The sequence below is a fragment of the Heterocephalus glaber genome, unplaced genomic scaffold, assembly GCF_053883595.1.
Source record: "Heterocephalus glaber isolate CG9 unplaced genomic scaffold, H.glaber_assembly_v1.0 deba00001732, whole genome shotgun sequence".
Lineage (NCBI taxonomy): Eukaryota > Metazoa > Chordata > Mammalia > Rodentia > Bathyergidae > Heterocephalus > Heterocephalus glaber.
Genome location: NW_028258443.1, coordinates 460,995 through 474,985, shown reverse-complemented (window position 1 = coordinate 474,985; position 13,991 = coordinate 460,995). Strand labels below are relative to the sequence as shown.

General features: G+C 38.0%; 1 pseudogene; it reads right to left on the bottom strand.

Moving 5' to 3' along the window:
• Positions 1-2,511: 2,511 nt before the first annotated feature.
• Positions 2,512-3,685, bottom strand: LOC101705577 (RNA polymerase II subunit A C-terminal domain phosphatase SSU72 pseudogene; annotated as a pseudogene).
• Between the last annotated feature and the right edge of the window lie 10,306 nt (positions 3,686-13,991).

Sequence of the window (13,991 nt, the reverse complement as noted above, 5' to 3'; positions counted from 1 at the left end):
TCAGTGGAGTTTTTCATGTCCTGGAAATCTATTTGCATCTGTTTTATGGATTCCATTTGTTTCTTATTTTGGGATTCCATCATATTCCTCAGCTCTTCTCTAGATTTATTAATCATGTCTTGCACTAGGCGCACAGTTTCTGCTGTTATCTAAGAAATTATTTCTGATTTCATTTTTTCCAGATCCCCTTTTGTTGCCAGTTCAGTGGGTCCAGGTGGTTGAGTATCAGAGGGTTCCATCTCATTTCCCTTTGGGGTTGCTCTAGGTGATCTGGAAGTCTGGTTTTGAGACTTATTTATGTGTTTTCTCATTTTGACTGGGGTGGGGGGCTATTAGCACCTGCACAGATTACCTCCTCTGAGCTGGGATAGGTGGGACAGGGGCCGGGAGCAGTGGTAGGGCTGGTGACCCAAAAGCCCTTTCCTGTGGGCTGGGAGCAGCTGGAGGGATGGTGGCCAGGAAACCCCTTCCTCTGGACCAGGAGGAGTGGGATGGTGGCTCAGAAGCCCCTACCTCTGGGCTGGGAACAGTGGGACTCAGTACCTTGGTCTGGTGGTCTGATGTCCTCTGCATCTTTGTAGTGTGGAATCAGGTGTCTGCCTGTCTGCAGTGGGGTGATTCGGTGTCTTCTGCATGACTTAGGACCTCGGTAGGGCGTGCACAGACCTGCCTGTCTGCAGCAGGCTCCATATTTTAATTCTTTTATAATCTTCATATCATTTCCTCATTTTTCTATTTGTTTCTTCTTAAAGGTTTATAGGCATTTTTGTGTTACTAGAAATTAACATCACTTAGGCAATGGTATTGTTTTCTCTTAATTTGTTATATGATCTTTTGCCTTTGTTTAATGTCTTTGGCTATGTGTGTTTCTAATATTTCTGATCAAGCCTTCCATTTTTCCCTCTTGATATCTTCTGGCTTTTAAATGTTGCCTTGAAAATTTTCATTGCATCAAGTGTACTAAAAAGTCTTCTGTCATTTTTATCATCTAATAATATTCTAACTAAACTTTAAAGCATTTTGCAAGAAATAAATAGCACACTGAAATTAGAATAATTTAAAAACATATTAAAGGAACTAATGACACACCTGAGTGCAGAGTGTAGAGAAATAACAAAACATAATGCCTTTGTGAGACTGAACAACAGTTACTCCATCTTTGTAATAGGGCCCTAACTTTCTGCTTCTGTTATGGATCACCAGGTAGACATCAAGTTCCAGAGATCTGTCTGTTGTTGTGCCAGGAAGGTCTGTTGTGGGCATAGTGTTCTGTCTGCTTACCCACTTCCCCTGCTGTCTGTTTTATCTCTCTCCTCCACTTTTGTATTTCTGCTTGCCAACTTCCCCTGCGACCCCCTATAAAAACAGCTTCGGACTCTGAGCCAGTTGCCTCTCTAAGCTACTTTGCTTTGGGAGTGCCGTCTGGCCAGACTAATAAAGGTCTGTTTTACTTTCCAAATTGTCTGATGTGTTTCTTCCCGGGTGTTCTTCGCTGCAGTCAGCTCCTCGGAGGATTTGGTAAGGTCCTCGGTCTTACACCTTACCTTGGGGCTAATCGAATTGCAAAGAGGATCTGTGGTCACTTCTAGGCCTGTATTGATGAAGAGGGAAAACTGTGTATGTAGGGCAACTTGAGGGGCACTGCAATATGGTCAAGGGATGCAGGCTGTGGCAACATGCAGAGAAGGTATCAGAGCAAGAGAGTAAATAAGTAATGGTAAATTCCATATAAAATAATATTCTTCCTTCTTCTAATCCCTGGCCAGAAACCAAAGAACAAAGGAGCCTATTGAATTCATTCATATAAACTACCCTCGCAAGCAAGGTGTTCAGTTAGTTTCAACTGGAGAAACAGAACTCTGAAAAACCCCTACGTCCACATGAGGCTTTGGTGGGACATCTAGACACAAACCATAACACCCTCAAACATGAGCTGAAGAAAGGTCCAGGGAAAAGGTAGAATAGCTGCAGGCAAGGCTACTATATGCCAACCAAATGAACCATCAATAAAAAAGTGAGTGTGAAGATCCCCAAATGTAGAAATATTTAGTTTTTCTTCCTTTCTGCTGATTGGAGTTTCTGTTCTTAGGGAGGATTTAAGCCTTCTTTTAAAGGGCTTCATTCTGATTAGGCCAACCCTATCTGCAATAATCTTCCTTCTGATTTATTCAACAGAAACTGATTAGAGACTTCAATTACACTTGCAAAATATCTTCACAGCGGCATCTACACTGGCCCTTGATTGAATAATGGGGAGAAGGTGTATTTGCTATAAAATAAAGACTCCCTCTCTTTTCTACAATTCTCATGAGGGAATCTTCCTTGTATCTTACAGCAGAAATTCTGGGGAGTCTAGACAGCCTACCCAAATGGACACTTTACATAAACTACCTTGTGGGTCATAAAGTAAGAATGTAGAAGGGTGAAAAGTCACCTGCTCATTATTTTTAATTCAAAATGTATATATATTTATGGTATACAAAATGTTTTGAAATACAGATATGTTATGGATTCAAAGGTATCGGCTAGAGAATATCATATAAAAGTACACTTGTATTCCTAGTTAAGAGCTTATTTTTTGCTGTTTTTGAAGACAAGTAGTATTTATTTATTGGCAATTCCATGTTTTTTCCTAATAAGATACAACCCATTGCTTTATTCAGATATTTATACAATCCAGCCTGCTAGAATGGGGGAAGGGAAAGATTGGCACAATTAAAGACAAATATATATTGGGGAGGGGAATGTACCATAGATTTCTTTTTTGGTTAAATGCAAAACTGTTTATAATCTATATCCCATTTTTAGGTAAAATGGGACAGAATAAACTTGAATGACTTTAATCTGGTATTTATGATATCTTCTCATTTCATATGTACAGTTTATTTGGGTAATACCAAAATCCACTGGCAGAATATCTCAAATTACAAACAAGTATCAGGAATGAAAAAGTCCTAAGGACAGAAAGCTCAGGAAGGCTTTGGTGTTCGGGCAGCCGCTCTCGTCAGTAGAAGCAGACGGTGTGCAGGAAGGCCTTGCCAGTCTTCTCTTCGAACTCCTGCAGCAGCTCGTCCATTTCGTCGTCTATGTCTTCCGTGAGCTGGATACACTGGCAGAGCTCACAGATGAGGAACGCTCCCAGGGTGGCCTCTTCCTGGTTGTCCTGGATGTCCACATTGACCACATGCACAGGCTGGCAGGTCTCCTGTTCTCTGGAATTCAGATCTTCTACCACTTGGTCATAGACTCGCTCTTCACAAGTGAGGATAAGATCAAACAGATCTTTGCAGTTCTGGAACCTTTCTGGCCCGGGCTTGATTCTCTTATTTCTATCCAACATATGTAAAATGCCATTTTGTGTATAGAGTTCTTTGTCTTTCCTAACAAGATCATGGTACATCTCATCGTATGTAGTTTTGAAATCGTAAACATTTGGCTTGTCGGGTGCTGGTCCTGGAAGCTTCACCTGAGTTCCTGTTCCAAAGGATCGGACCTTGAATCCTCGTTTGCTGAGAATGGCGTGTGCCTCCATGCTCCGGTTCTGGTTGCTGAAGCACACCACCGCCACCTGTAGAGGTGAGTCAGGCATGGCGGCGGCCTCACAGTCCGGAAAGCTGTCCCTGTTGTGCTTCCACCTTAACTGTCGCACTTCCGCGAGCAAAACCTTAAGCAGCTATGGGAAGAGATGCTGAAGCGGCGCAGACGTGCTGCAGCGCGTGAGCACAGGGCCTGCGGTCTGCTCCGCGGGCGGGGTGGAGGGGCGGGCCGGGCCTGCCTTTTCCTATGCGGGCTGGGCTTCCCTTCCCAATGGCCTGCCGCAATTGGCACCGGGAGGCGGCTCAACCTGCGCCCCCATCTCTTCGCGCAGGCACTCCTGGCTTGGAGCTGCAGGGCACCACTGGCAAAGAGATTTTTTTTTTTAAATCAGTTACATATGTAAATATTTGATTGTTTAAAAAATATATTTTACCGGGGATTTAGATCAGTGGCGCCGGGCCTGCTTTGGAAGACCAAGGTCTTGAATTCGATCCCCAGGACTGAAAAAATTTTTTTTTTAAATTAATTTTTTGGTGCATATTCTTGGTGTATATATATCATGCTCTATTTGTGCATAGCTTATTTTATGTCTTCCAGGTTCATCCATGTTGTCTAAAATGACAGGATTTTTCTTTCTTTAAGGCCGAAGAATGTTTCATTGCTTGTATAAACTACATTTTCTTTATCCATTCATCCGCTGATGTACATATAGGTTGATTCTATATCATGGCTATTGTGAATAATGCTACAAAAAACGTGGAGTACACGTCTCCATATACAGTACTGATTTCATCTCTTTTGAGTATATTCCTAGTAGTAGGGTTGCTGGGTCATGTAGCGGTTCTATTTTTAGTTTATTGAGGACCCTCCCTATTGTTTTCCATAATGCCTGTGCTAATTTATACTCACACCAATAATTTACAGCAGCCTGCCCCCCCCCCCCCCCCCAGTGGCACTGATTGATCCTAGGGCCTTACCCTTTTTAAATTTTGAGACAAAGTCTTGCTAAATTGCCCAGGCTGGACTCAAACTTATGGTTTATAAATATGTTCTCCCATTCTGTAAGTTATCTCTTTACTCTGTTGACTATATCATTTGTTGTGCAGAAGCTTTTTAGTTTGATGTGATCCCATTTGTTTACTTTTGCTTTTAGAGTTATATAAAAAAAATCATTGCCAATACCGTGGAATGGAGGATTTTCCCTATGTTTTCTTCTAGTAGTTTTATAGTCTCAAGTATTACATATAAGTCTTTAATCCTTTTATTTTTAAACAGTACTGGGGATGTAATCCAGGGCTTTTACACTGAGCTACATCTCCAACACTTTAAAAAATATTTTTAACATTTATTTTAGTTTGAGGCAGGGTCTTGCTAAGTTGCTAAATTGCCCAGGCTGGGCTGGAACTTGTATTCCTCCTGTCTCAGCCTCCCAGAGTGCTGGGATTACAAGCACCAGGCCAAATTTGTAGTCTATTTTGAGTTGGTTTTTGTATATGGTATCAGATAAGAGCCTATTTCATTCTTTTGTGTGGAGATAGTTTTTCTAACACTATTTATTGAAGAGACTGTCTTTTCTCAATTGTATGTTCTTGGTATCTTTATTGATGATCAATTAACCATAATCTGAATGTTTTAAAAAAGGCATTAAAACATGTATTGCGTAAATAAAAATATAGATTTAAGAATACTTTCATTCCACATTGATTAAAAGAAAATTTAATGCATAGATCACAAATTCTTTCAAATCCTCTTATTTTCATTCAAAAGAGTAAGGAAGACTAAATGAAATGGTTCTATTTGGTAGTCTGAAGGGCACAGTGGAAGAATTTTAAGCCAAGGAGCATAAAGTACTTCCTTTAACTTTGAATGTATGCATGGTCACTTTCTTTTAAATATAACTATGATTGGGGCAGGGGGTTTAGCTCAGCGGTTTCACCGCCTGCTGTGCAAGCACAAGGACCTGAGTTTGATCCCCGGTACCAAAAAAAAAAATGTATATATATATATATATATAACTATTATTTCTATTATATGTTTGGTCTTTAACAGTTCAGAAAGGCTGCAGTATAAAACTTTGAATTATAAAAGTTGGAGCTTGTAAGCTTATGGTTTAAATTTACTACAGGAACTACATTTTAAATATTTATTATAGAAATGTGTTTGTATTACTAAAATTAAAAATTATAGGATGTTATAAATTTTTATAGTAAGTTAAATTTGCTAACCAAACATACACAGTCTACCTTACCAGTCTATCTGTATTCTGAAGATTAGAGCCACATAAAAAATGATGTCACTTGTACCTTACTGTCAATATAGGCCTATTCACTACGTACACTGCCATAAAGCACCATTTTCTATGGCCTCACTAACATTACAATTTGCTTCACTGAAACATAAAACATGTAAATTTTCTTACTGGTTAGGGAAATGTGTAGACTTAAAAGCTGAGGTATTTTTCTCCTTGTGGGGTTTTCAAATAAAATAAATACAGCAAATGTTTTTTTAAAAAGGAAAATAGAAAACAACTACTTTTTAATATAACTCAAAGTCAACAGCAAAGTAAATAATTTAAAAGTTGAACATTTGTCCTAGCTATTCCTTGACTTGCCACTGAGAAATATTCATTGTTTCCTTCTACATTTCAAGCTCTGACCTACTAACCTGACACACTGGATTCCATTTCACTCTCTGACATTTTTTTCTTCTCATCTCCCTTGCTCTCACATCCAAAATATCTTGATATTTCCTAGAAAAAAGGGACTACTTATAATTACAGACCTTAACCCACATTGAGTATTATCAGATATACACACATACCTGATGTGTGTATGTTGATGTGTATATGTATACACCCATTTTGATGGGGGAATGAGACTCTGATATCTCAATTTTTTATTGCGGTAAAATATATAACATAATTATAATTTCAACCATTTGAAAATGTATAATTTAGTGGTATTAAATTTATTAATAATATTGTGTAATTATTATCACTATCTATTTTAGTCCTTTTGGGATGCTATAACATGTTACCTTAGACTGAGTAATTCATAAACAACAGAAATGTGTTGTTCATAGTTCTGGAGGCTGGGAAGACCAAGATCAAGGCACCAGCAAATCTGATGTCTGGTGAGAGCCTGTTCTTCATGGATGGCACCTTCTATATCCTTACCTGGTGGAAGGGACAAGGAGGGTCACTTATATACCTCCCTTTTTATCACAGTAACAACTGTTGATGCTTTTATAATTTATATTAATAAAGGTTTCATTTATTTTCATTACAATTATTAAAGCATAATAATTTTGCACATTAATAGGTTTCACTGTGACATTTCTGTACATGTGGATATGGTGCTTTGAGCGTGCACACTCTCCCTTCTTTATAAGGGCATTAATCCCATCCAAGAGAATAGAGCTCTCATGACCTAATCACCCCCGAAAGCCCCACCTCTTAATATTGTCACCTTAAGTTTTAACATATGAATTTTGGGGTGTGTAAACATCGAGACCATGTCCATATCTATATCCAAAGCATTAAAAATTATTCTCAACCAAAATTCTGTATCCAATAAAATAATACTCCCCTTTCTCTCCTCTTTCCAGTCCCTGGTAACTTCTGTTCTACCCTCTGTCTCCAAGAATTTGCTTATTTTGGGTACCTTATATATTCTAGTAGGTATGAAGTAGTTTGTTTTGTATTTCCCTTTTTAATGATTAACTATATTGAACAACTTTTCATATGCTTATTGGATATTTAGTTTGTAAAAGAAATATCTACTGAATTTATCCAATTTTGAATTGGATTATTCAGTTTTGTTGAGTTTTAGGAGTTCTCTATATATTCTGAATATTAATCCCTTATCAGATATATAATTTGCTAATATATTTTCCATTCAGTGGATTGACTTTTTACTTTCTTTTTATTAGTGTATGTTTGCAATAGATAATAATTACATTGAATTTGGTGAATTAATGCATGTATTTATCATATGTAGCCCAATCTTGAAGCCCTTACCCACCTCTCCCTTCCCTGATCCCTTTTCTCATCTCCAAAATGTCTACCTCTCTGTTTCCTATCATCTATTCTTTACTTTATTCTTTAGTTCATTATATTTTGGGTTTCTTTATAAGAGAAACCATGTGATATTTAACTTTGTGGGTCTGACTTATTTCACTTAACATTATGATCTCAAGATCCATCCATTTTCCTTTCATTATTACTTATGGCTAAATAATATTCTGGTGTGTATATATACCACATTTTCTTTATCCATTTATCTGTTGATGGGCATTTAGGCTGTTTCTAGAGTTTAGCTATCATGAATTGTGCTTCTATAAACATGGGTGTGCATATAGCACTCTAATATAATATCATTAACTCTTTCAGGAGGAGACCCAGGAGTGATATAGCTGGGTCAAATGAAGTTTCTATTCTTAGTTTTTTGAGGCATCTCTATCTTGAATTCTGTAGTGATTGTACTAGTTTACATTCCCACCAACCATGCAGAAGGATTCCCTTTTCCCCACATCCTCAGTAGCACTTTTTGATCTTTGTATTCTTGATGATAGCCATTCTGCCAGGGGTGAGATGTATCCTTTGAACTTTGATAGTGTCCTTCGATTCAAAAAACTTCTTTTTTAAAAAATTCTTTTATTGGTACATTTTAGGTATACAACACAATTAAATTTCTCATTGGGAACTTGTACCTTTACATGATGCATCTTGGTTCTTATTTTTTCCCCATTCCTAGCCCTCCCTTCATGCCCTCCACCCTTCCCTATTTACAAAGACTTTATTTCCATTTTTTCCATTTCTCATCATTTTTCCTTTCCCTTCTTTCCTTTCCCCTGTCCCTCCCACTACCCCTACCCCTTTGGACCTTTTCTTCCTAGTTTACATTATCAATTATTCATTCTAATCATTGGTACATTTTAGGTAAACAATATAATGACATTCATCATTGGAAATTTGCACCTTTACATAGTCTCTCTTGGTTCTTATTTTTCACCCTTGCCCAGCCCACTCCCTTCAACTCCGCCAGTCCTCCCTATTTACAAAGATTTTGTTCCTATTTTTCCATTTTCTCATATTAATCCCATTCCCTTCTATTCTTTCCCCTAGCCCTCCCACTTCCTTCCCCTTTGCCCCTTTTCTTCCCATTTCACATTACCTATTATACATTTAGTCCTTATTTACACATTCAGTTTCTCACACCAGAGAAACTATTCCGTATTTACACATGTGTGTCCTATTTATTTCACTTAAGAGTATTGCCTCAATGTGCATCCACTTAGCTATAAATGTCTCTAATTTCTCATTTTTTATGACTGAGTAGTACTCCATTTTATAAAAAACCCACATTTTCTTTATCCAGTTTCCAGTTGATGGGCACTTGGGCTGCTTCCAAGCTTTAGCTATTACAACCTGTGCCACTATGAACATGGGTGCACATATATCACTGAGGAATGATTCTTTTAATTCTTTGGGGGAAGATCCCCAGAAGTGGAATAGCGGAGTCAAATGGGACTTCCAGTCCTAGTTCTTTGAGGTATCTCCATACTGATTTCCACAGTGCTTGCACCAGTCTACACTCCCACAAGCAGTGGAGCAGGGTTTCTCTTTCCCCACAGCCCCACCAGCATTTGTTATTGGTTGATTTCATGATAGCAGCCATTCTTTCTGGAGTGAGGTGGAATCTCAGCATTGTTTTCATTTGCAAATCTCGAATGACTGGTGATGTAGAACAATTTTTCATGTATTTACTTGCTATTTCTACTTCCTTGTCTGAGAAATGTCTGTTCATTTCAGATGCTCATTTTTGGATTGGGTCTTTAAATTTGGGAGGTCTGATCTTTTTAAGTTCTTTATAGATTCGAGATAGTAGACCTTTGTCTGAGGAAAAGCAGGTGTAGATTTTTTCCCACATTGTGGGCTGTCTATTCACACTGTTGGTGATTTCTCTTGCTGTGCAGAAGAATTAATTATTAAAGAATGAATTATTAAAGAATTAACATTAATATTCATATTAAGAATTAATATGAATATTAATATTAATATTAAGAATTAATTATTAAAGAATAAGAAGAGATACCACTTGTTGATTGTTTGTGCTAGTTCATGGGCAACTGAGGTTTTGTTCATAAAATCTTTTCCTACACCAAGGTCTTCAAGAGTTCTACCTAACCTCTGTTCCAACTTGTTCAGAGTTTCTATTTTATTTTTATATTTATATCTTTAATCCATTTAGATTTCAGTTTAGTGCATGGTGAGAGATATAGATCTAGTTTTAATCTTTGGCAAGTTGAAACCCAATTTTTCCAGCACCATTTATTAAAGAGGCTATCTTTCCTCCAGTGAGGGTGTTTGGCTCCTTTATCAAAAATGAGATGGCTGAGTGTGTCTGGTGTTGTTTCTACATCTTCTAATCTGTTCCACTGGTCCGCAGGTCTGTCTCTTTGCCAGTACCATGCTGTTTTTATCACAGTAGCTTTGTAGTATAGTTTCACGTTGGGGATTGTGATACCCCCTGCCATGTCTCTGTTACCTAGAATTGCTTTTGCTATTCTGGGTCTCTTCTTGTTCCAAATGAATTTTTGGATTGTTTTCTCAAGGTTCATGAAGTATGCTGCTTGATCTCAAATGGAATTGCATTAAATTTGTATAGCAGTTTTGGAAGTATGACCATTTTCACTATATTAATCCTTCCTACCCAGGAGCAGGGGATCTCTGTCCATTTTCTGATATCATCTTCAATCTCTCTTTTCAGAGTGCCATAGTTTTCAGAGAAGAGGTCTTTGATTTCTTTCGTTAGGTTGATTCCTAGGTATTTCAGTTTTTTGGATGCTATTGTGAAAGGAATTATTTGCCCTATTTCTCTCTCAGTAAGTCTGTTATTCGTGTAGAGGAAAGCTATTGATTTTTGTGTGTTGACCTTGTAACCAGCTACTTGACTGAATTTGGTTATTAAGTCTAGAAGACTTTTGGTGGAGTTCTTGGGGTCTTCTATATAGAGTATCATGTCTTCTGCAAATAATGAGAATTTGACTTCTTCATTTCCTATCTTTATTCCTTTTATTTCTTTCTCTAGTCTAATTGCTGTGTTTAATATTTCCAGAACTATATTGAACAAGAGTGGTGATAGTGGACATCCTTGTCTTGTTCCTGATTTTAGTGTGAAGGATTTCAGTTTTTGACCATTTAGTATGACATTGGCTATTGGTTTTTCATGGATGGCTTTTATCAGTTTGAGGTAGAGTCCATCTATTCCAATTTATTGTAGGGTTTTTATCATAAATGCATGTTGGATTTTGTCAAATGCCTTTTCTGGATCTATGGAGATAATCATATTGTTTTTGTACTTGGCTCTATGGATATAGTGTATTACACTGATTGATTTTCGTATGTTGAACCATCCCTGCATCCCTGGGATGAATCCCAGTTGATCAGGGTGTATGATCTTCTTGATGATCTTCTGCGTTCTATTTGCCAGTATCTTCTTAAGGATTTTTCCATCTATTTCATTAGTGAGACTCACCTATCGTTCTCCTTTACAGTTGGGTCTTTCTCTGCTTTGGGGATCAAGGTGATGCTTGCTTCCAGGAATGAATTTGGGAGTATTGCTTCCCTTTCAATTTCATTGAAGAGTTTAAACAGTAGTGACAGCAGTTCCTCTCTAAATGTCTTGTAGAATTCAGCAGTGAAGCCATCAGGGCCCGGGCTTTTCTTAGTTGATAAGTATTTTATTCGGTTTTCAATTTCATTGGTTGATAATGGGTTGTTTAGAATTTTTAGGTCTTCTTCATTCAACTTTGGTAATTCATATATATCTAGGAATCTGTCCATTTCTTCTGTGTTTTCCATCTTATTGGTGTATAGGTTCTGGAAGTAGGTATTGATGATCCTCTGGATTTCTGCTGGGTCTGTTGTCATTTCACCTTTTTCATTCTTAATTGCATGAATTTGGGCCTTTTCTTTCCTTTTTCTGATAAAGTTGGCTAAGGGTTTGTCAATTTTGTTGATTCTTTCGAAGAACCAACTCTTGGCTTCATTGATTTTTTTGTATCGTTCTCTTAGTCTCCATTGCATTGATTTCTCCTCTGATCTTTATAATTTCCTCCCTTGTATGAGCTTTGGGGTTGTCCTGCTCTTCTTTTTCTAGAAGCTTGAGCTTCAGCATCAGGTTGTTTAATTGGGCTTGTTCTGTTGTCCTAATATGCATATTCACTGCTATAAATTTCCCTCGTAAGACTGCTTTCATTGTGTCCCATAGATTCCGATATGTTGTATTGTCATTGTCATTTAATTGAAGGAACTGTCTGATTTCTTCTTTAATTTCCTCTATGACCCACTGGTTATTCAGAAGTGTGTTGTTCAATTTCCATGTGTTTATGAAATTTTTCCATTTTCTTTTGCTATGGGTATCCAATTTCATCCCACTATGGTCTGATGATATAGAGGGGATGACTTCAATTCCTTTGCACTTACTTAAACATATTCTATGCATGAGTATGTGGTCTATTTTGGAGAATGACCCATGTGCAGCTGAGAAGAATGTGTGTTCTGATTTTGTGGTGTGGAAAACTCTGTAAACGTTTGTTAATTTCATTTGTTCAAGAGATTGATTGAGTTCTAGTATTTCATTACTTATTTTTTGTCTAGATGATCTATCTATTTGTGAAACTGGGGTGTTGAATTCCCCCATTACAATTGTATTACTGCATATATGACTTTTCATGTCCATTAGTATTTGTTTTATATAGTTGGGTGCACTAGTGTTTGGTACATAGATTTTTACAATTGTCATCTCTTCTTCTTGGATTCTTCCCTTTACAAGGATGTAGTGTCCTTCTTCATCTCTCTTAACCAGTGTTGGTTTGAAATCTACTTGATCTGCCAAGAGGATAGCTACTCCTGCTTTTTTTTTCGGGTTCCTGTTGCATGGAGTATTGTTTTCCACCCTTTAACTTTCAGTCTATGAGTTTCCTTTTGAATTAAGTGTGTTTCTTGTATGCAGCATATTGTTGGATTTTGCTTCTTGACCCATTCTGCCAGTCTATTTCTTTTGATTGGTGAATTGAGACCATTAACATTGATGGTTATAACTGAAACACATTGGCTTGTCATTACCATGACTTTTTCTTTTTGTTGGGTTCTCCTCCTTTACATTTAATTTCTTGTCATGCCAGATGGCTTCATTCTGCCTTGTTTCCTGGGGTTGTGATCCTCAATGTCTGTTCCTAGGCTATTGTGTAAAATTCTTTGGAGTGCTGGTTTGGTATTCACGAAGTTCCTCAGGTGCTCTTTGTCATGAAAGTATCTTATTTCTCCATCCATTTTGAAAGACAGTTTTGCAGGGTACATCAATCTGGGTTGGAGGGTGTTTTCTTTTAGGGCTTGGAATATGTTACTCCAAGCTCTTCTTGCCTTGATGGTTTGTGTTGAGAAGTCTGCTGTGATTCTGATGGGCTTTCCTTTGTATGTGATTTGTTTCTTTTCTCTGACTGCTTGTAGAACTTTGTTCTTCTGTTGGATTTCTGGAATCCTAACTATTATATGCCTATGTGTAGATTTTTTTTTATCAAGGCTATTTAGAGTCCTATATGCCTCACTTATCTGTATGTCAAGTTCTTTTCCCCTGCTTGGGAAGTTTTCTGCCTTTACTTCTGTGAAGAGTTTTTTTTATGTCATCTGCACTCTCTCCTGTTTCTTCATTGACTCCAATCAGTCTTATGTTATTCTTCTTTGAATTGTCTAGCAGGTGCTGGATTGATTTCTCATGTTCCCTTTTAATTTTGAAGCAATTTTTCTTTTCCTGGTCATTAATTGCAATCTTATCTTCTATATCTGAAATTCTGTCCTCACATTGGCTCATTCTGCTGTGTAGACTTTCAATAGAGTTTTTCATCTCCTAGAAATGTATTTGCATCTGTTTTATGGATTCCATTTGTTTCCTATGTTGGGATTCCATCATGTTCCTCAGCTCCTCTCTAGATTTATTAGTCATATCTTGTACTAGGAGCACAATCTCTCCTGTTATCTGTGAAATTATTTCTGATTTCATTTTTTCCAGATCCCCTTTTGTTGCCAGTTCAGTGGGTCCAGGTGGCTGAGTATCAGAGTGCTCCATCTCATTTCCCTTTGGGGTTGCTGTAGGTGATCTGGAAGTCTGATTTTGAGACTTATTTATGTGTTTTCTCATTTTCACTGTGGCTGGGGGCTGTTAGTGCCTGCCTGGATCACCTCCTCTACACTGGGAGAGGTGGGACCGGGGCCGGGAGCGGTGGTAGGGGTGGTGACCCAGAAGCCCCTTCCTCTGGACCAGGAGCAGTAGGATGGCAGCTCAGAAACCCCTACCTCTGGGCCAGGAGCATCAGGAGGGATGGTGGCTCGGATGCCCCTTTCTCTGGGCTGGGAGCAGTGGGACAGAAGGTGGCCCAAAAGCCCTTTCCTC